The 23,130-nt window shown below is 31.9% G+C and overlaps 1 protein-coding gene across 1 annotated transcript in view; it reads right to left on the bottom strand.

Annotated features, from left to right (window-relative positions):
* The window catches only part of CSMD1 (CUB and Sushi multiple domains 1), a 2,669,009-nt gene that overhangs the window by 2,154,492 nt on the left and 491,387 nt on the right, over window positions 1–23,130 (bottom strand).

The raw sequence follows: 23,130 nt of genomic DNA, 5'->3' as shown, positions 1-23,130 counted from the left end.
CTCCCGAATTTGCCTTGGTTTTTCAGGGAGCAGCCTGCTTTTAGCTTGTCCTGGTAGTGTCTGCCCTTGACTGTATTCTATTCCCTCCCCAGTGAGACAAATCTTTCTTGTCTATCCACCTTCAAAACTGTTTTGAATGCAAAAATTGTTTCACCCTGTCTTTTTCTTGGTTCTGGTACTCTAGAATTAATTTTGAATCATTATTTTAAAGTCATTTAATGAAATTCGGAAGAGCTCAGGCAAGTTCCTGCCTTTTTTCACCATCTTGGCTCCTGTGAAGATAATTAACACTTCCATAAGAGTGGAAGCCAGAATAGTCATGGAGAAGCCTTCAAACCCACTTTGGGAGAAAACTAGTGTCTAACACTAGCCCATTAAACGATATTTATTCAATTTAAAGATGTTGCTAGCATCTCTGTAGATATAGAAGAGAGCATTGGATTCTTATGTAGAATGTATCAGAAACTAATTTGTATTATGTTGGAATGTGTGTATGTTGGAAAAATGTATCTCAAGTAATAGAATTTGCTCCATGAGACTTGAGAACATTTATTTGTCTTGGTATCCTTAGTATCTAGAACATTTGCTACATAGTAGAGACCCAATGAATGATGAATGATTGGCTTTAAGCAGGTTTACCCCCTGGGTTTTAATTTTACTCTTCTATAAGAGTGTTGATTAAGATTTTTATTTTTTTGCTTTTAAATTTTGGGTATACATGTACAGACATTTTGGACATATTTTCTAATGTGTTATTAACTTGCTATAATTTATCACAAAAAACAATTTGTGGTATAGAGTAATTTAACCTAAAATTATAAATGGTAAGTTTTAATAACTTAACACAATGGTAAAAAATAAATATGGTTACAATAAAAAGGAGAATCAATTATCTATTTCAAATCTATTATCATTCCTGCATTCTCAATTCAAAAAAATAATTTTAAAAGATAAATCAAGGAAGAGTATCTGAGAATTTAATAATACAATAAATAATCCCTACCTAATAATACATTAGATTTAAATAACACCTTTTCCAAAACCAATCCAGTGCTTTCATGAGTATCTTATTAAGTAAAGTAGGATAAGTATCACCACTTCCATTTTATAGATTTTCAAATAAAGATAGGGGAAGGTTAACTGAATTGTTAAAAATCATATAAACTTTCAGATAGGACTGGCACTCAATGCTCACATTCCTTTCTGATGTTATCTTTTATTCTACTTCTCCTACCTAATTCTTTATTACATAATAACTTGTAGCCTTCTCATTCAAATTGCCATATGACTCTCATAAATTTAATTAACTGAATACAATTGTATTCTATCATGTGCAGTGATATAGCATCCCTTAAAGAACACTGAGGTTCAAAATACAAGCCTTTAAGAAGAAACTTGGGGTCATTTAAAGTTTAATGATACATATATTCAAGAAAATTTGGAGTATTAGAAATTGTCATTATTTTTGCATGCTTTCTATAAATGCTTAAACTAGAAAATCTTCAGAGTTGAATTCAATATCAGGCTTCATATTATCATCCATTTTATTCATATTATTCTATTTTCTATTTTCTCTTTAGAGGAATCAATCTCCCATGCCAAATAAAACATAAATTTGAGCTAGATTCTCTTAAGTCCATACCAGGTTAAGCTTCAGCTATGACAAGACAGAAGCATCATGAGACTGATGCCGGAATTTATCACTGTTTTCAAACTAACAGTGTAGTCTTATCATCATGTTGGCCATAGGTTTTTTGTTTGTTTTGGTGTCAGCACTTTTTAGATGATGTTTTTCTAAGATTGGTATCTAGATAAACTGAATTTTATGGGATGAGGAAGTATAAACATTGATAAAGTGAAGCAGTATCCCATATATTTTACAGAACTATTTTGAATGATTTTAAAAAGGAATAACTAGTTATGTTGATAATATCAATTTTGGAAATGGGTAAATTTAAGCTATAAGTTCCAGAAAAGAATATTTCTGCAAAATAAATAATTGTCAAAATATCAAAGAAGCCAGGCATAGGGACACATGCCTGAAATTCATGCTACTGGGGAGACTATTCAGGCTAGTAAATGTTTTGAACTCAGAAGTTCTATGTTAGAGTTGGAATAAAGTCAATTGACTATCTGTGCCATCTGACAATTATGCAACAACATGGTGTGAAATCCCTGGGAGTGACAGTCTCCTGGACTGCCTAAAGACAAATTTATCTTCCTAGATAGGAAACAGAAGAGGTTAAATCTTCCACTCTCATCAGCAGTGAGATAAATCTGGTGAGTAGCTAAAATGCTTCCAGTCCAGATGACATAGACAGACTTGGTTTAAAAAAAAAAAAAAAAAAAAAAAAAGTAAACAAACTAGTGATCAACAAAGACAAGGAGAATGAAGTAGTGGTAGTAAATACAAGTCTACAGGTTGAGTTCTGATCCAGCTTCCTTTACCTTTACTTTTTTATCTGATTATACTCTAAAAAGTATTTAGTTTGCCTATGATTAAAAGAAAAGGTAATGATGAATGTCACAGGGAATATTGGAAAATTTGTAAATTAATACATTGTTCATGGAGTTGTGAAATAATCCAAACATTCTGGATTGCAATCTGGAACTATGAACAAAGGGTTATCAGACTGTGCATCATTTGACCCAGCAGTACCATTACTGGGTCTGTAGCCCAAGGAAATCATAAAGGAGAGAAAAGCACCCACATATGCAAAAATGTTTGGAGCATTCTTTTTGTGATAGGAAAGAATTGGAAAAGGAGAAAATTGGGGAATGGCAGAACAAGCTGTGATATATGAAGGTAATGGAATATCATTGTTTCATTTAAAAAAAAATGAAGAACAAGCTGATTATAGAAGGCCTTTAACTGATATTGAATAAGATGCTGAGTTACACAAAGTGATACTGAGTGAAATAAGTAGAACCAGGAATATATTGTACACAAAAATAGAAACAATATGCATTGATCAACCATGAAAAGCTTTGTTCTCAGAGGTTCAGTGAGCCAAAGCAATACAATAGATTTTGGACAAAGTATACCATCTGCATCCAGAAAAAATATCTAAGGAGAATGGATGTAAATTAACACATGTTATGTTCACTTCTATGTTCACTTCTTTTTTTATTTTTAAAAATCTCTCCTAAAGTTTTTCCCTTTTGCTCTGATTAATGATTCGTAAAGCAATGTGTATCAAAAATAAATAAAGTTACTACAATTAAAAAAAAGTATTCAGTTTGTGAAAAGAGGAGTTAGGGCTAGATGACATCTAAGATACATTCCAACTCCTAATCCTGCCCTTTTATTATTTTAATGTTTTGCCAATGTTGTTTTACGAAAATGTCGTGTTTCCCAATCTTCAATCCTATGGATAAGGAATAATTAGTTCATTTTGTTTACATTGCTAAAAATTTTAATCAGCATTTAATATAACTATGATTTTTAAAGTGGATAGAATGGGGCTTTGGGAGTTTAGAATATTTCAGTTTCAAATATTGTTTCAGACAGTTATTTGCTATGTTATCTGGGCAAATGATTTAATCTCTGTATCACATACTTCCTTTCCTACATCATAGAATTGTTCTGACGATAAAATGAGGTAAGCTGCATAAAGAGCAGTAGTATAAAACTATTATTTGTTCTTCCGGTATCCTTTAAAAAGTGAACTAGTAACTTGGAAAACAGTACACAATCCAACATATTTATACAGATATGTCTACAAACATGTATAAGCGTATATAAAATGACATCTCATAGAGATCAGCCATTTTTTTAACAAAAGTAATTCTTTAAGAATGTTATCAATAGTCCAGTGTAAATAAGCTCAAAATAAATTATAACATGATATGTTCACTCTAGATGTTATAGTGAAAAAGGACAACTCATTAGAAGACAGAATGATACATTGGAAAAGTAAGTGAATTTCAGTTTTCAAGTATGATTACAGGTTCTACCATTTACTAAATGTATACCTTAGACTACTCAGTTAAGGTCATTATACTCTAGTTTCTTCAGTTGTAGTATAAGAGTTTGAATTAATTTTCTAAGATTAAAACCTCCTTCTCCTCAACTTTAAATCTTCAAGTTGAAATATCTTTGGTTCAAATTTATTTTGAGACATTTGTTATTTATCATTTGATAACAATTATCATTCAAATTTTATTTTGAAAGTAGTAGAATTAAATAGAACATCACAAATCCATATTTTAGCCATAAAAAAGCTCTATGTACAAAAGGGAAATTGAATTTTATCATCTGAGTTTTCTTTTTCTCTTTACTTGACATTTGATTGACTTTTTAATTATAATTTGTTTTTCCTCTATGCTTAATGCTAATAATGTATTAGGTTTAATAACACTTGAGAGTGCAATGTTTAATTTCTTTTGAAACCTCATTATTGTGATTCTTTCTAGCCTCTGGTTTATTGGGAAACCACAATAAGATTTCAGGTATTTGTACACTGTCTTTTTTATTTGCTGATTAGTTTATGTATTGGTCTTAAAAAACTTCAAGATTATAATGTTGCATTTTAAATTTCTTTAATCTTGAGTATACAAATGCTATAAAAAATTAAAATATGCTGTATATCTTATTATCACAATTTATGCCTTTGCCATTTTGATTTTGTCAAGCTACTGTGCATAAAATCTTTACTTTGAATAATCAAATATATATATATATATATATATATATATATATATATATATATATATATATATATATATATATATATACATATATATATCCTCTATATATCCTCAAATAGAAATCATATCTACATCTTATTTGCTTTATTGGGGGTCACAGGAACTGTTCTTATGAATTTAATAAAATAAATATATATATGCCATAGAGTAAATGAGTGATTGTATGAGGGATGCTACATACCACTGATTGTTCAAACCCCCGATGCCCACAAGGAGTTTTTGAAATATACTGAAGAAAATGTTCTTAAAAACATTTATTATTGTTCAATGAGGCTTAATTTTTGTTTTTTGAGGGTAAATTGTTTTAACAATCAAAAGATTAGATATCAGTATATCAGTAGTAAAAAGGCTGATTAATGTAGCCGTGTGTGTGTGTGTGTGTGTCTTCGCGCCACGCATGTGGATGTATCTTTAAAGTGATAAGACAGCTGTTCTCATGTTACTAGCACATTATATTTGGAAATAATTTTGTATTAGGATTGTTAAACATGTTTTGAATAGTAGAAGTGTTAGGAATAAATTTGTAAAGCATTCTATGTAACTACATTAAAAACACCTGTGTGTGTGTGTGTGTGTGTGTGTGTGTGTGTGTGTGTGTGTGTGTGTAAAACAAAATAAAAGCATAGTGTCATTAACACAGAGAAATCTTAGGGTAAAAAATCCATCCCTTAACAGAGATCAGCTACTTTGTGTTATTAGAAGTTTCCCCTTGTACTCAGAAGACTCCATTGAAACAAACCTCATTTTAATTGGAGTAAAACTTGAACTTTAGTCATCCTATCCTCCAAAACTTCACTTGGAGTCTCAATGATTAAGATTTTTAATTTTTTAAAATATTTGAAACAATTGTATTTCAGTATACATTAATACATTTTGAATTTACATATTGTATTCTTAATATTGTGACCAAGAATCTTACACTCAATTTTCAAATGTAGTTTGTTGGTTAACAGAATTTTTTTTTTTTTTTTTTTTTGCTTTTTTTGCTGAGATGATTGGGGTTAAGTGACTTGCCCAGGTAGGCAGTATTAAATGTGTGAGGCTAAATTTGAACTCAAGTCCTCCTGACTTCAGGGCTAATGCTCTATCCACTGTACAACCAAGCTACCCCTGGTTAACAGAATTTAATCATAAAGTTACATGTTTTGTTGTTGCTGTTGAGTAATTTTTAGTCATTTCAAGTGGTAAATTTCTGTCCAACTCTTCATAATCTCATTTGGGATTTTCTTGGCAAAGAAACTGAGATAGTTTGCTATTTCTTTCTCTAGCTCATTTTACAAATGATAAACTGAAGTGCACAAAGATTAATGACTTGCACATGTCACACTAATGCCTTCTTCCTGATTCCAGTTCCAACATTCTACCCACTATGCCACTTCTACCCTATATATCTGTGACTATCTAATTACACTATACTTCATTTAGTTTAGATAGCAGTAATTTTTTTTATTATATTAAATATATATTCATAAAATATAGCTTTGAGTCTTGAAAAAAAATAGCCCTCTGTTCAGTATGGTATGTTACATGCTACATAAATGTTTCCTTTCCATATTAAAAAAAAATCATTATTCCATAATCATGATTGATCTAGCCTTGTCCTTCTCATCCACTTAAGAGTTTGCTGCACATCTTCTGTCATGAATTTTTTATGCTACTCTAAGGCTTGAAATGTATTATGAAAGGATCTGTTAATGTCATGCCACCAAACTGTTTTCTGTCACACTTAAATATTCTATTCTAAAAATAATATAACTAAAGAAAATTATAGCGTAATTACAATCAATCAATCTAGAATTCAGAGAAGTCAAGTTAGTGGGGTAAAATCTGAGGTGTCTTTATCACAAGTGAAAGTGAAGATAATGAAATATGATAAATTTTTAAAAAGAATAAGCTTTTATTAAATATTTAACATGTGTCAAACAAGGGATAAAAAAAGAAAAACGAAACATTCCCAGCCCTCATGTAACTTACTCTCTATCTGAGGAGACATAATTTTTTCATGTAGCTTAGATAGATGAGACACAGTTATATTTATTTATAGAGATATGTGAATCGGTGTTGTGGATACATATATATATATATATATATATATATATATATATATATGTGTGTGTGTGTGTGTGTGTGTGTGTGTGTGTGTGTGTGTGTGTGTGTGTGTGTATGTGTGTGTATACACCAAATGTATTTAAAATAATCACATTGATTAAATTAATTAATCAATTTGTCCATTCCTTTATCCATTTGCTTAATAATTTATTTATTTATTTATAGGGGAGGACATTAAAAGATCTGAGATCAGAAAATGTTTTCTGTAGGCTTCATTTAAACATTGTTTTAAGAAAAAAACAAAAAAAAAACAATATGCTGTTCCAAGAAGCAGTGACAAAGCATGATTCTTTCACAGGCAAAAGGCCAAACAAAGGAGTTGTGCATGTCAATAAATTGTAAAACTGGGAGAGTAGAAGGATAATAATCTAAGTTTAAAAAAATAGAGATTCTATAAAGAGGTTTAAGCTTTGGGACAGTGTTTTGGATTTGTTATTTTGGGATATCCATAGTACACATACTTTGTAATGCCCATTAAGCAGTTGAAAATATAGGACTGGAGATCATGAGAGAGACTGGGAAGATAGATGAATAGATAGATAGATAAACGATTGGCAGGCAGGTAGGCAGGTAGGCAGTCAGACAAAAGGATCCCTGGGATAAAAACTTGGATGGGGATGTAGCCTTGATGATCAGTGAGCAAAGGAAAAAGAAGAGGAACAATCAGATGAGTAGGAGAATAACTAGGAAAGAAGAATTTTCTGAAATCTCAGAAAAAGGAGAAAATCCAAGAGGAAACTAGACTCTAGAATCAACTATTATGGAAAAGTCAACAAGATTGAACCTAATCATCAGAGTAGTGAATTTAAAATACATTTAAAATTCTTGAGAGAGAAATTTCAGTTTCTTGATAGAATTAAAGCTCAAATTGCAAAATATTGAGTGAAAGGAAGTATAGGCAAAAAAAAAAAAGTATAAACAATTTTCTTCACTGTCATATGGTGTGACTATGCACTTGATGTTAATTTTGAAGGTTCTCAATTTGCTCATTTGAGAGATTAAGAGATTTATCTAAATTTGATTCTGGTTCTAAAAATGTGTGAAATTTTATGACATCTGTCATCTATGTATCGATTGTCATATCAATATGTATATAAAATCTATGTAATTCTAAATGACCAAGGTTTATTTGATTTTTTAAAGGTCATTCATTTCTAATTTTATATGTAGAATAAACTATTCCCTATTGATTTGATATGAAATGGCCAGAAAGTTTACATATACATATCTGTACACACCAAAATTATAGACACAATTATGCTTGTCTTCATGTTTAAATATAATGTATACATTTAATATATGACAGGATTACATATTTAGTTGTATAATGTTTACTAGCTCTACAGCTGTATATATATATATATATATATATATATATATATATATATATATATATATATAGTATGTATATTTATTACAAATACACATATGCTAAAATGTTTCTGTATACACAGATGTATATATTCCTATACCATATAAACTGAAAACATACAAAAACATAAAATGGATGGAGAGAATACTTGAAGATGAACAAAAGGAAAAGATGAAGGAGATATTGAAATTAAACAGCTAATAAATAATTTCTAATCTATGGTTTTGATTAATTTTGATCTCTCAGGGAATACTGTCCAAAAACAACATTTGTGACCACAGTTCCCCTAGTTCCTAAATAGAGCTGCCTGGCCTAGGGGATAGAATGTCTGACCTCAGCCATTTAGTAATTATGTGACTTTAGGCAAATCACTTAACTCTGTTTGCTTCTGTTTCCTCATTTGTAAAATGAGCTAGAGAAGGAAATAACAAACCACTCAAGTATCTCTGCCAAGAAAACCCCTAAAGGGGTCACAGAGTCAGAGACATCTGAAAAACAAGTGAATAGGAGCAAATATCTCTAAACTCCAGAAGAAAGGTTTGATCTCAGAATATATTGATGGACAAAATGAGAAAAAGACATGAATGGTTGCATACATTTTCTATTTATTGCATGTATATATTTACTTAGTTTGATTATGCTAGAAACAAAAACTAAATGTAAATGAATTTTAAGTTATCTATATTGTTTCTTCCCTTCCTTAACATAGATAATTGAAATACCACCAAATGTGTAACACAAAACAGGTGTTAAATCTCATCAAAATTGCTAGCAGGTAATGCATCAGGATACTGATTCTGTCCAGCATGTCACATGTTCCACTTGACCACTACCATCTGTGCAACAACCTTAGAGCAATACTTATCTGCCCTTGTAGTTACTGCCTTAGTTTCCTGGTACCATACTTTTTCAATAACATCTCTGTATGGTCAAGGAATTTTCCATGCTGAGTTTCTATACTTGTCAATCAACCTTTAACATTTCTCTCTGACTAGGACCCTAGAATTTTGAGGTGAAAAAGTCACAGGTAACTTTTACAGAACATGTAAGTTTTAGTGTAAACATTTTTTTAAAAGCATGATGGAATATATGATAACATGGAGAAAAATGCAAATGATCAAATTAAGTTATTAAAATGTGAATAATCATAAAATATTTTAGTGTACTAATTTGCAAATAACTCAGAAATATCAAGGGGAAAGTTTTAATATAAAGCTTAAATGACCCTTGCAATGTCCTTATGCTAGCAATATCCATTAATATTAGAGGATGTGAAATCTTAGCAGTTGTCTTTCTCTCTTTTTAAGCAGACAAATTTGTGAGCAGAGTTAGATAGGATGATGCTGATTCTTCCTGGACAGGGTTGCTTAATATTTGTAAATCAGGCACTATAATCTCCATCATAGCCATTATCAAAAAACATCAATTGTCAACCTATATTTTACTAAGAGTTCTAGGTAACCTTGATCACTCCCTTTTGGGAGTTTATAAGGCACACCAACATAAAAATAATACATAAAGACAAATGTATAAATATGTATGCACATATTTTATTTAACATATATTTCTACCATGTTTAACATATATTGGACTACTTGCCATCTAGGGGAGGTGGTAGGGGAAAGAGGGAGGAAATTGGTACATAAGATTTTGCAAGGGCTAATGTTGAAAAATTGTCCAAACATATGTTTTGAAAAATAAAAAGCTTTAATAAAAATAAAAATAAAAAAAAACTAATGCATAGCACACTAAATAATGAATTGGAAATAATAGTGAAATAATCTATGAAGTAAAATATATTTACCTACTATATTTGTGTTTTAGAGAACTGAAGGGTGGGCCTAGGGTAAGAGCATATCTGTTGTATAGATATTTCCAATAATTCCATATGTACTCCTTGTTCTCTTATCCAACTTTGTCTGAAAAACTTTAGGACAAACAGCATATTCTTAGCTTCTTTTCAAAGCTGGGCTAAGTTGTCCCTTTCAAATTGAAACGGTAAAAGTAATAATAAATGTCATATTTTTATATTCTTTGATTTCATTCCTTGATCATTGCATTAAACTAAATTAACATTCCTTTCGTGTCCAAGAAGCAGCCTAGTATGAGTAATAGAAGTCTGTCACTGAAGTTTGGAAGAACTAGATTCAAGTATCTTTGATATACACTGGGTACATGTTTCTGAGGAAGCTATTTAATTTTTTTTAGAATTTGAGGCAACTTCTTGGATGAAAGTTCAACCTACTTGAAAAGTTGGTATCTATATGTATATTACAAAGTCACTGAGAAAAAAACAAACAAACAAAAGAATGGGTAAACAGAGTTTGATACTAGAGTTGATACTATAATTATGTTAGCATTTATAGTAATCAGCAATTGTTACAAAGCTTTTTTGCTATGGTCTATATTTAAGAAAATGTTTAAGTGTTCATACCTTCTTTCCTCTTCCCCCCTCATTCCTGCCCCAGAACTGTTTTTTTAGATATCTACACACCCATGCATTTTTTTCTATAAACATTATTTGACCTCCCCATAAGTGTAGTAGAAGGGGTCAGGAATGAATTTATCACCAGACTGAAGGGCTGTTACTGGAGGCTAATAATGAGTGTAATATTAACTGGCATTTACATGCTGCTTTAAGCTTTGCAAAATGCTTTAAATATATTATCTCATTTGAACCTCATAACACCCCTGGGTGTAGCATACATGTGATTCCCTTGGGTCTATTATTTGTTTATTTTTTTAAGCATTTTACTAAGCTAACAAAATGTAGCTTTAAAGGCTTTCCTTCAGTAAGACATATGTTATATATACAAGGTTTTGAAAGAAGTTTTCTTTATGATTTTCATCTTATATGTTTCCAAAAAGAATTTTAGAAGCCATTTAAACTAAACATACAGAGATGATTAAAGATCATGAGAAGTATGACTTCATAAAACAAGGAACAACAGTACCAAATACGAATAGTATAAAAAAGCTCACTGAAAGACCTAGCTAAGTCAAGTAATCCAGAGGATAGTTAAGGATGATAATAGGAGGAAAACAATAAACAGAAAAATAATTTTAAAATATAGGTAGACCTTCAAAAAATATCAAACTCTTTAACATCAAACATAGTATATCATTTACACTTGACACTAATATCCTAGCCTTATAGGAAATAAAGAATATTAATGAAACTAAATGTAACAAAGATGAGAAAAGCAGACACATGAAATCTTCATAACAATGAGGGGTCATTTTAGAATGTATCTAAGGGAGAGTAATATACTCAAGCAAAATTCCAATGAAATATCTAACAATTATAATGGTGGAAGTAGATGTGTATGTGTGTGAGTGTGTGTGTGTGTGTGTGTGTGTGTGTGTGTGACCATTTCATAAATATTTTCTAGTAGGGATTCTTTGGTGCATGAATTGTACTAGATGGCCATCCTTTCAATTCTAAAACTATTGGATTCTGATTTAAAAGAGATGTCATTTGAAAAAAGTATTTATATGTGACCATCTAGATATGAAAAGTTTGAATTAGGTGGAAATTACAGACAGATTCAAGTTCACTCTTAGAAAATATATTTTATTTGAGGTCTTCAAAAATATAATAGATGTATCTTGAGAGTTGTTTATATTTCTCATTATTAGAAGTTATCCAGAAAACAATATCAAATTCCTTAATAGAAAGTTGAAGAAAGAATTTGTGATCAAGTAATGAGTTAGATTAGATAGCCCCAGAGATACTTTCTCCTTTTTTGATTTTATGATAAATTTGGCTTCATAGAATCTGTTTCTTCCTTAAAGGCTTTACATTCTAGATAAATTTAGCTTCCTCTAATTTTTCCAATTGCTAGTGTATTACTTCCTTTCTTCCCCAATTATTTTATATTTTGATATGTTTATAATGTCTATACTTCCATTATCCAGAACATGATAGGTGCTGAATTCATGATGATTTTTTATTCCATTCATTTTATATTTTATATTATATGTCTTGTGAGGTCAGGGAGTATATTACTTTTCCTTTTAGTATTCCCCATGCTGAACATGGGGATTTGTACATAGTAAATTTTTTTCTGACTTGAATCCCTTGTTTCTCTAATTAGTCTTCCAAATTGATGCTAAAATTGCCAAAGTAATATTTCTAATGCACAGTTTAAACCAAGTTATTTCTAAGATCAATAAGCTCAATGGACTCCCTATTACTTCTATGATCAATTACAAACTCCTCTGTTTGGCATTTCAAGTTTTTCTTGATCTCCCTCCAACCTATCATTCCAGCCGTAGACGTTATTACTCTCTTCCATGCACTCTCTTGTCCAGACAAATTTGCTTGCTTTGCTGTTTTTCACACAAGACATTCTGTGTCCTGAATTCATGGATTTACATAAACTGTTTCTCTTCATGACACACATTTTTTCTTTATGTCCATCTCTGAAATTCCTATTTTTAAACCTGTTTAACCCCCATGCCTACAAGACATCTTTCCTGATTCCCCCAAATTCTCCATTCTTCCCAAAACCCTATATTATATGATTTCATACTTAATGCATTATTCTGCCCCAGTTATGTGAACTCTACAAAGGAGACATTCTATTTTTTATCTTTGTTCTTTAGAGCCTAGTAGAATTTCTGACACATTATAGAAATTTGAAAAATAATTGATGTGTGTGTGTGTGTGTGTGTGTGTGTGTGTGTGTGTGTGTGTGTGTGAAATGAATTCACAATAAGCCACAGCTATCCTGTAGAGCGATGATATGGAACAAAGGCTTGGAACTGAAGTCCCCTTCCAGCTCATCTAGTGTAAACCATGTTTGGCAAACTGAAACAGAAGTAGATGGCAGTGGCGACAAATTAACTTAGAAAGCCACAAATAAATATTATATATGTAATGATAGGAATACACTCTTGACACCAAAAATCAGATATCAAGGAAAATTTATTAAAGAAGGAATTTAGACCATTAAGGAATGGTCTAAACATTCTGGCCATAAGTGTGCCCCACACCTCTTAAGGAAGAGGTAGAACTGTGCACAGAAGTGGGAGAAATAGGAGAAGTAGGAGAAGCTTTATACTTGCTAGAGTGGTACAGCTACACTCTTCAAAGAATGGATTGGTCCCTTTCTTCTGTATTACTATATTTCTGATACACCCACTCCATATTCCTCCTAGGAGGATATGGGGTGTGTTGTTTAATGTTCAATTAGCCTATTAAGTAGGTACAATAGTAATTTGTTCCAGGAAGTTCATTGATCTCACTAGTTTGGGGTGGATGGCCATTATCTTAAGCCACAAGACCCTTTTCAGATTAGCTGAATCCACTTGTGCATTCCTAGCTCCCCCCCTCAATTCCTTGTTTGTTCAAAGTTTTTATTGATCACTTAATTACAGAATTTCAATCTTTAATCTTCTTTAATCTCTCACATACTGAAAACTTCTTTGTCAGTGGTACATACTATCCCACACTATCTTGATGCTTGCAACACTGAGGAAACTCAATTTTTCAGCATTTCTCACACACATTATTACATTTTGCTTTATTTTCTTAAACATTCCTCAATTTCATTTTAATCTGGTTTGAACTGCATTTAGGAATTTTGCTGGTTCTATCTGTGATTCTTCCTATCTAAATTCCTTATTTATACAAATAACAAAATCTTCCCAGAGCTTGCTTGGTATCACATAGCAAAGTAAAGAGCCAAAATTCAAATACAGATATTATTGACTCCAAATCCTGAATATTTTTCACTATATAATAGAACACTCATTGTGATTCGCTCCTTAATTTCCAGAGAATGTTGACCATTTATTCAGAGGCATAGTTAGAACTTGCAAAGAGAGAGTTAAGCTTTTTATAAAGAAAAAGAAAAAAAAACAAAACATAACAAAACAACAACAACAACAACATCAACAACAACAACAACAACAAAAAAAAAAAACCTTCCAATTCCCAAAGTCAAACAGCCTATTCTTAGAAGTCATGTTTTTGTTTTACTCCCCACATAGAGATATTCAAAAGGTGGGTGGATATTGATGTGTTAGGTATACTATAGGTGGGGAATTAGTATACTGGATTGCTCTGGATTAGATGTCCTCCTAGGTCTCTTCCAGTTTTATGAGTTTGGGATTCTGTCAACTGAATGTTAAGGGAAAACACCCACAAAGTATGATAGATCCCTCATAGGGTAAACACTTAAAGCTAATATGCTTTAGGGCAAACTCTATAATGTTCTCCTTTGGTTTTCTGGAGGTCTTTTGGGACAGCCTTCTTTTCAGTAGAGTAATCACCACAAGAATAGCCAGGTCAAGTCCAAATTCTTTATTATTTCCTTGCTAGGGCTGGACAGTTTTCTGGAGAGCCTTTCAGACAGGGTTTGGTCTCTATGGAGAAATGCAGGAGGAAAGCCTGCCATCGGGAGCCAGACTAAAGATGGAATGAATCTCAGTCCAAGGGTCTTTGCTTCATCACTCCTATCCCTAGTTTCCCTGGGGGATGGGTATTGGGGTACCAGTGGAACAGCCCCTTGAAAGGGAATAATCAATACAAAACTCTTCAAACTCAATCTTTAATTGACCTTATTATACTCTCAATATTGTGAGAACATGTCCACTGCATGACCCCCTTGTTGTTATGTGAAAATAATATTTGTATCTTCATAATTGCACAATATAACCCTGGTAGATGTTTTCTTCTCTAAAGGTCTGGCCCACATTAGTTCACAAAACATCCTGAATAACCAGGATATGTTTACCACTTAACTAGGGTAAAAATACATTTCTTTTAAATTGTATAATAAAAGTTCCTCTTTACTGTCTAGAGTTACACCTATGGACATATTGCCTGGGACTTTCCCATTCAGGATTCTGGAAGCTGGGACTCCTCAGCTATGTGACCCAAATGTAGGTGTTCTCTATTTCAAAGTAAAATTATAATATATGCTTATTATTTGAATTTAGAGTAAATTTTCCATGTATAAGAAATAATAGTAAATTATATGAGTTAAGAGTAAATTTTCCAGATATAAGAAATATTAGTAAATGATATATTAAAGATTACTACATAAATGTTTTCTTGTCCTTTTAGTGTTAAGATTGTAAGTTGAAGGACAGTGGATCGAGTTTCCTTATCTGGTCTTTCTTAAACCAGTGAAATCTTAGGACTATTCAATAAAATAAATAAAACAAAAATGCTATCCCTACTTGGCTTTATGAATAAGTTAAATATATAAGTAGGTTACTGATTTATGTGATGAGTAACAAGACCATCAAATCAAAATATTTCCTCTACTGACAAGTCCTATAGTCCAACACTGACATCAGCTTAAATGGATGAAAATAGTTTGTAATTTCCAAGAACTAAAACTTTAGTTACCTGAAAATAACAATATATGTGTATGGGGCTTAATATGTAACTACTCATAATCAACTAAAAGATGGAAGCGTAAGAAAAAGAAATCAAGTAATTTGGTAGAGCACAAGAATTAGAGATGCTGCTGAGGCTGCCTGAGGAGGCATTTTGTAGTACAGGTAGGCAAAAATGAACAAAGAGAAACCAGGTACCTTGCAGAATAAATTCAAGACACATTACAATTTTTCTTTTCTTTTCTGAAAGGGCTTGGTTTCTTGACATAGCTAGGTGATGTAGATATAAAAAGGCCTGAACTCAGAAAGACCAGAGTTCAAATCTGTCCTAAGACTCTTACTAGCTATAAGACCCTGATCAAGTCACTTTTATGTGACTTCAATAAAACTGGAGAAGAAAATGACAATGCATTGCAATTATCTTTGTCAAGAAGACCCAATTTATGCTCCACAGGATCACAAAGAGTGAGACATGATTGGATAGCAAATTATTTCCTTGGAAGAAATGTCCTCCAAGTAAGAAACTCTGCCAATGCATATAAAATTTACAGTTTTAGAAGCTCATTTCTTCTCTGTTCTCTTACTCCTCTTTCCCTTTGTCTGACTTTCTGTATACAGATGTGGTTTATACAGCCACATATTCACTTGTACCTATTTATGTATGTATGTGTGTGTGTGTGTGTGTGTGTGTATATATATATATATATACATATATATATATATATATAATGTACATTTGTGTGTACATATGTATGTGTCCATGAATAACTGAACATATATGTGTGTTTGGATGTGTATAGATGCTTATACTTACATGTATATGTATACATTTTTATATATTACATGCGGCATGCTAAGCTATTTATGATTACATTGCATGCATACTTATATATGCAAACATTGTTTCAATAGAATGAAACTCCTTGAGAATATTTTTTTCTTTTTCTTTTATTTGCCATTGACTCTTAAATATCTGGCAAAATACCTGGTGTATAGAAAGTACTTAATAATAATTGTTAAGTGATTTATATTCTTGAATTTTAAGTCCCATGAAGGCAAGGGTTAAGTCATTTTACATATATAACTAAAAGGCAGCATGGTACATTCCACATATAAAATGATTATTGGATTGTTAAATATTTTAACAATCTCTCTCCCTCTCCCTCTCCCCCCACTCTCTCTCTCTCTCTCTCTCTCTGTTTCTCTGACTTTCTCTCTCTCACTGTTTACTGTCTATCTCTATATCTGTCTTTTCTCTCTCTGTCTCTCTCCACATATATATATATATATATATATATATATATATATATATATATATATATATATATATATATATATATATATATATATTTATGTTTCTCAGTAGCTAATTGAATATAGTGCTGTTCCTTTGCCTCAATTTTCTCAACTTTTAAATAGCACATATATCATAGGGCTTTTGTGAGTTTCAAATAAGATGATATTTTTAAAGCTCTTAGTCTAGTGTCTGGATCATAGCAGATGTTATATAAATGCTTATTCCTTCTCTACTTAAAGACAGGCTCCAGAAAAGTTTTTTTTTTAATTTACCCCTCAATAAAGACATATTGTCACTGTACCTAAAATGAACTGAGCTGTAATAAATTAGTAATAATAGTAGCAATAAAAATAAACTGATAATTTAGATGTAATATGCTTTTTAAAATGTAATGATGGATTTTGTTTGTTTCACCTAGATTTTGCTCTTTATGGGACATTTCAGACTTAGACTCATAATGATTTCCATGATTAATGCAATCAACCTGAAAATTCTTTTTTTAAATTCTGGATCTCAGAAAAAAGACATAAATAATCCCATAACTAGTACTCATGTACTATCTGTGCAGGACAACCACAGATATATCAGTTTAATAGAAGAGAGAGTTGAATTTTTCTGTTCCCCAAATCAGCATTCATCTACTTTAAGAACATATAACTGTATCACTTTGAGTGCCAGAATTTTGCCTTAGGTTCCAGAATTGACTGTATTGTTGGTAGCTATTGATTTTTGTGCTAGCCTGAAACAGTTGACGGAGCACAGAAAAAGTATGTGAATAGCAGCCCATGACAGCTGCACTGGAGACACTGTAACCTTGAGACACAAGCTTTGGAATACAAGGAGGATGTCAGTGTGATACACAGGAGGGCCAAGGCAAGAGTGTGCTGAGAATATGATAGTGAACAAAGACCACTGCAATAGCCAGGATCAGACCACAGATGGGAGCTGGAAATAAGAGACACCAAGCCTGATCACATGATTCCTCATTAACACGATTGTTCAAGAGTCTATAATCTAGTGTTAACAGGATCTCATAAAAAGAATAACGAAAAGAAAAAAAAAAACAGATTTACATTAACCCATTTATGATCATCAATTTGAACTAAAGGAATATTGGAGGTCATCTAACCCAATCCCTTCATTTTACAAATAAGGACATTGATGCTCAGAGAGTTTAAATGTCATCTCAATTCACAGAAAATAAACCATAATTGACACAGGAAAAATCATAAACCATACAGAAAATAAGTTGAAAGTCTGGGTATTTATCCTCTGTCATCAGGGTGGTGCAAGGGATAGAGGGTCAGACTTCAAGTCAGGAAGACATCCTTTCCTTAATTCTAATCTGATCTCAGCCATTTACTAATTGTGTGACCCTAGGTAAGTCACTGAACTCTATTTAACTCAATACCTCATTTGTGAAATGAGCTGAAGAATAAAATGACAAATTAGTAACTTTGCCAAAAACAAACAAAAACCACCCAAATAGATTTACAAAGAGCCAGACACAAATAAAGTGACTGAGGAATATCTGACTCTAAACCCAAACTCTTTCCAATATTGGTTCCAATCTTATTTCTGCCTGATCCTAACTTTAATCATCCGATTTTTAAAAGTTTTCATTAATATCTGCATAAATCTCATAGAATAGCATAAAAAGACATTTTTGTCTTGACATGTCAAGACATGCCTTGAAGAATTAAAGAAGCTTATATTATTATTATCTTGGTTTTATTGGACAATTTAACTCTGAATTGAAGCTCTGAATACAGGCTAGGTTTTTTGTTTATTTATGATTTAACATGGGGGCTTACAAATAGTAAGTATTTAATATATGAACTGAATATTTGCACTCAGAAAAACCTATTCCACAATTACACAAAGTATCTTCCATAGCAATCGTCCAAAGGTTTAATATAGGTCACATAGAATTGGGTAGATGAATGTAATTGGCAAAATCTAGAAAGGTTTTAATATAGATACAGAAATATATGGTATTTCTGTCATTTGAGAACCAGCTAGTTAAGTGGAGCAACCAGATTAAATCCAAGGCAAAGAATTCTTGAACCAAAACAATTAATGAAGATAGTTTATTAAATCATTGAGGTAGGAGGAGGCAATACCCACACCACTGAAATGATAGATCCTTGAAATGTTTAAATATATTTCAGCTTTCTCTTTCTTCCAGGTTTTATGCTTATGTTATTTACCCCTTTGGTTTCAGGGGAATAATAACAAAATAACTACTGTAGCCCTGTTAACTGTTGATAGTCTTCTAAAGTTTTGGAGGTAAAATAATGAGAAGCAAGGAAATGTGAATGTAGAGAGAAAAGGTGGGGATAGAAAGGTAAGAGATACATAGATCTATTCTTGCACTGCAGGGAGTGAATGTAATTTGACATTTTGTATTAATTGACAAGGCCAAAGTTTATAAGCAATGGGATTCTTACTAAAGAAATTAAGAGGGGAGAGGGACAGAAGAAGATGAGGGAGAGGAAAAAAAAATGACAGTCAATCAATAAATAATTACTAAGCATATGCTTTGTTCCAGGCACTATATTAAGCAGTAGGGAAACAAAAAGACTTAAAGGACAGCCCCCCTGGGTAGAGGAGCATGACTCTGAAAAGGTATACTTGAATCAAGGACAGCAGGATGCTTATAGTTAAGCACCTACTCAGTGTGAGATAATGGTTCTCTAAACATATATTTAATGAAACAGTTATATAATGGGCAGTAAGTACATGTTCAGTTGTTTTAGTGATACAATGATATTGAGGTATTTAAGAATGAGTCTCTCAGACATAGAGAGAAAAGTCAGTCTTTCTCAGACATAGACACAGAAGGAGAGTCACAGTCACAGACACAGAGAAGACTCAAGATTCCAGATTCCAGACTCCAAACTCCATCTTTAACCAACCTCATGGTGGCCCTCCTACCTTCCTCACTTCTCCACCTAAAGACCAAGGCCCATCCAGAGATCCTCCAGAAAACTAGCCCGGACATTACATCTGTCCTCAAGGATTTCTCAATATAATGGGATTATTAGACATAAGAATGTAAGATAAACACATTCTTTTCTGAATGTGTATTGGTATGCATTTAATCATGAGTGTATACATGAGAGGTAAATAATCAACATATATATGGCCATTGTTATGCATGTTGTCTTTTCCAATAAGATATATATACTTTGTGGGCAAAAAGTTTCATTTTTGAAATTGTTTCATCCTTGCCTTGCACAACAAATCACATAGATTCTTATAAATGCATGTTGATTAACTGAATTATGGAGTAGCAGAATCAGACTGTCTTTTAGAGGTCATTAAATTCATTTTACAAATTAAGAAATTCAAGTCCACAATAAGAAAATAATATGGTAAGATTCAAGGCTCATTGTAGCAGAGCTAGAATCTGACCATAGGTATCCTGACTCCTAGTCTAGTGAATTTATATGGTTTGAAAAATATATTAATTTATTGCATTGATGACAAATAGAAATTGGTAATGGGACGTGATCTATATATAAGAATCCCTATAGGCATATTAACTTAGTTTTTAAAATGTAATATCTAGGTTTATTATATTTTTATTTAATTCAATACTTATTTCCAATTATATTTTTACCTAGTTTGGGCCAAAATTATGAGTATTATTGAGCATATGCTTGACATCTCTGTCAGTGTATAAAGAACTAGTCTTAGAAAGATTAGAGTCTGAATGACATTTCTAATATGGACTATGTGACCCTGGACAAATCATTTAATTTCAATATTTTAGTCATAAAAGTATCCAGCTGTAATGGGAGAAAGTATTTCTTCACATGGTTTTCCCTCACCATGATCTCTTCCTCCATCCTTGCTAATTTTGATTATATAAATAGATCATTAAAGTTACATAATCAGACTAACAGCAAGTGATTGAGCCTTTAGGTAACCTTTTCCACTAGACATTTAGTAAAGGTTATAGGATCATAGATTTATAGCCAGAGAGAGCCATGGATATTATCTGATTTATTCCCCTTGTGTTAAATTTGAGGAAACTAAGGCTCCAGGAGCTAGTGATTGGTTTAATATCACATTGATAGTAGATTCAGATCTGGGATAGCAACCCATTCTCTAGTCTCAGTATTCTTTGCCTTCTTATTACAAAATTATTTCCTCTAACATTGTTATTGCATATTATTTGATTGCAAGCTTCATACAGTAGAAGGGAAGACTTAAAATAACTATGCAGGATCTTGCTTCAAAATAATTCAAAAGTTATTATTGGATAATGCATCTTTAGCTTTCTCATTTATATAGTTCTTTTCTGTTTATTTTTCTTCACAGGTATCTTTCTTCAGTGGCTTAAGATCCTCTCTTTTTTAATGGGATTTTACTTAAAATTAGAGTGTAGACTTATAAAATGATGACAGGGAAGTCGACATCAAATTTAGCCAGCTTCAATTACTACCTGATTTGAGGGGGGGAAATAAAATATTGTTGCAGATATAATGTGTCATAATGACAGCAGAAGTTGATGGTGATCACACCATTAATATGACAGAAATATTTCGACTAAAAAGGGAAGATTTTTGTGTGCTTGATTATGTAGGTATTTTTAACAGCTAAATAATCAGAAGCAACTTCAAGAGTAGATTTCTATGTAGTCACTACTCTTTCATTTTATTTAGATATACATACACACACACACAAACACACACATATGGCATTGGAGATGATATATGGAAAAAAAATTGGAATTACCTGCTATTAAGCAACTTGACAATAGTCAAGGAGATAAATAGATAAGCCCAAAATAAAACAAATTTGATAGGTGGCATATTAGCTGCTTTGTCCTATTTATTCTAGATAACAAAAGGCAATATGGGATAATATATAAGGATTTGGCCTTAAAAGCAGAAAGATCTTAATTCAAGTCATGTCTCTGGAAAATTCCAGCTATGGTGTCCTGGGCAGATTACTTCCCCTTGCCATATCCCAAGAAAACTAAATTGTAGAGAATATGACAGCTTCTATCATTAAGTGAATTTCCTAAAGTGAAATTTCCCCTACAGATAAAGTCAAAAGCCTGGTATTCTGTATCTTTCTTATCTAACTCCTTTTTTCTCCAATTATTTCTTTTTGATTTAAGTCAACAAATATGTATTTAGCACTTATTATATAAGGTTCTATTTTCAAAAAGGAGAAAAAGATGAAACATAGTAGTCTCCTACCTAAATCTATTGGGAATTCAGGGTGAGGGGAATTCAATGTAAACATGAACAAATTGAATATAAAGTCATATGCCTTAAACATTAAGAAAGGTGTTCTAAAACTTTATCTGTCATGGATCCCATTAGCTGTCTGGCAAAACCTATGGAGCTCTTCACAAAATAATATTTTTTTAGCATCTTACCTTTCCACTGGGGATTCCTAGTGACTAAAGACTTTACTACTGAATCCTAACATAGTACCTTAGCAAATACAGACTATTTTTTATATTTAAAAGAAATTTTAAGTTAAAAGTTTAGAAAAATCAAGATGTGTTGCTATACACCCATTATAAACTAGTACCAAAAGCATCTATTTGTGCAGTAAAACCCTGTCTACACAAATGGCAAAATTAAAACACAGAAGAAACATTTGAGAATCACTAAGATCTCATGACCAACAGTGATCCAGCCAATACAAGCTTTTGGCAATGGAATTTTCAGTTGAAGGAAACAGATGCCACTCAGATATCATCGGCTTATGTGGGAATAAGGGATAGACTGGTAATGATAGGACAAGAGGATGGCCATGCCAGATTTAGGCAGGAGTGTTTGACTCATAATGATACACTTATGGTAGAAATGCTTAAAAGTGTCAAAATGTCAGCTGGATCACTATGGTTTAGAAATATGTACTTACTGCCACTTCTTAGAAATCTCAAAGCAACCTCAGTTTAACCTCTTTTCAGCCTCTTCTTCCCAGAGAGAATGCTGGAAATCTTTTTTTAGTTTCACATTTCTTTACCATCTATAGTTGGGTTATCCAGTATCAATTCCCCTTTTGAACCAAAGGGTTTCTATACAGTCCACATTGATTTCCTACAAATTCAGTAATTAAAGCAAATCTCAAGAACTCCCTTTCAAACAAGAGGTTGAAAGTTTAGATTACTCTAGTCTCTAAAATAGGGGGATATTTAAATTTTAAAATGGAGCATTTTGCTTAAAGAAAAATGGATGTAATGTGGTCTGAGATTAATAACCTTTCATTATTAATAGTAAACCCAAGATGCTATCTCAAGTTAAAGGTTTTGGAATTC

This window comes from Sminthopsis crassicaudata, chromosome 2, assembly GCF_048593235.1.
Source record: "Sminthopsis crassicaudata isolate SCR6 chromosome 2, ASM4859323v1, whole genome shotgun sequence".
In the NCBI taxonomy this organism is placed as follows: Eukaryota; Metazoa; Chordata; class Mammalia; order Dasyuromorphia; family Dasyuridae; genus Sminthopsis; species Sminthopsis crassicaudata.
This window is presented reverse-complemented; position numbering and strand designations above follow the sequence as displayed.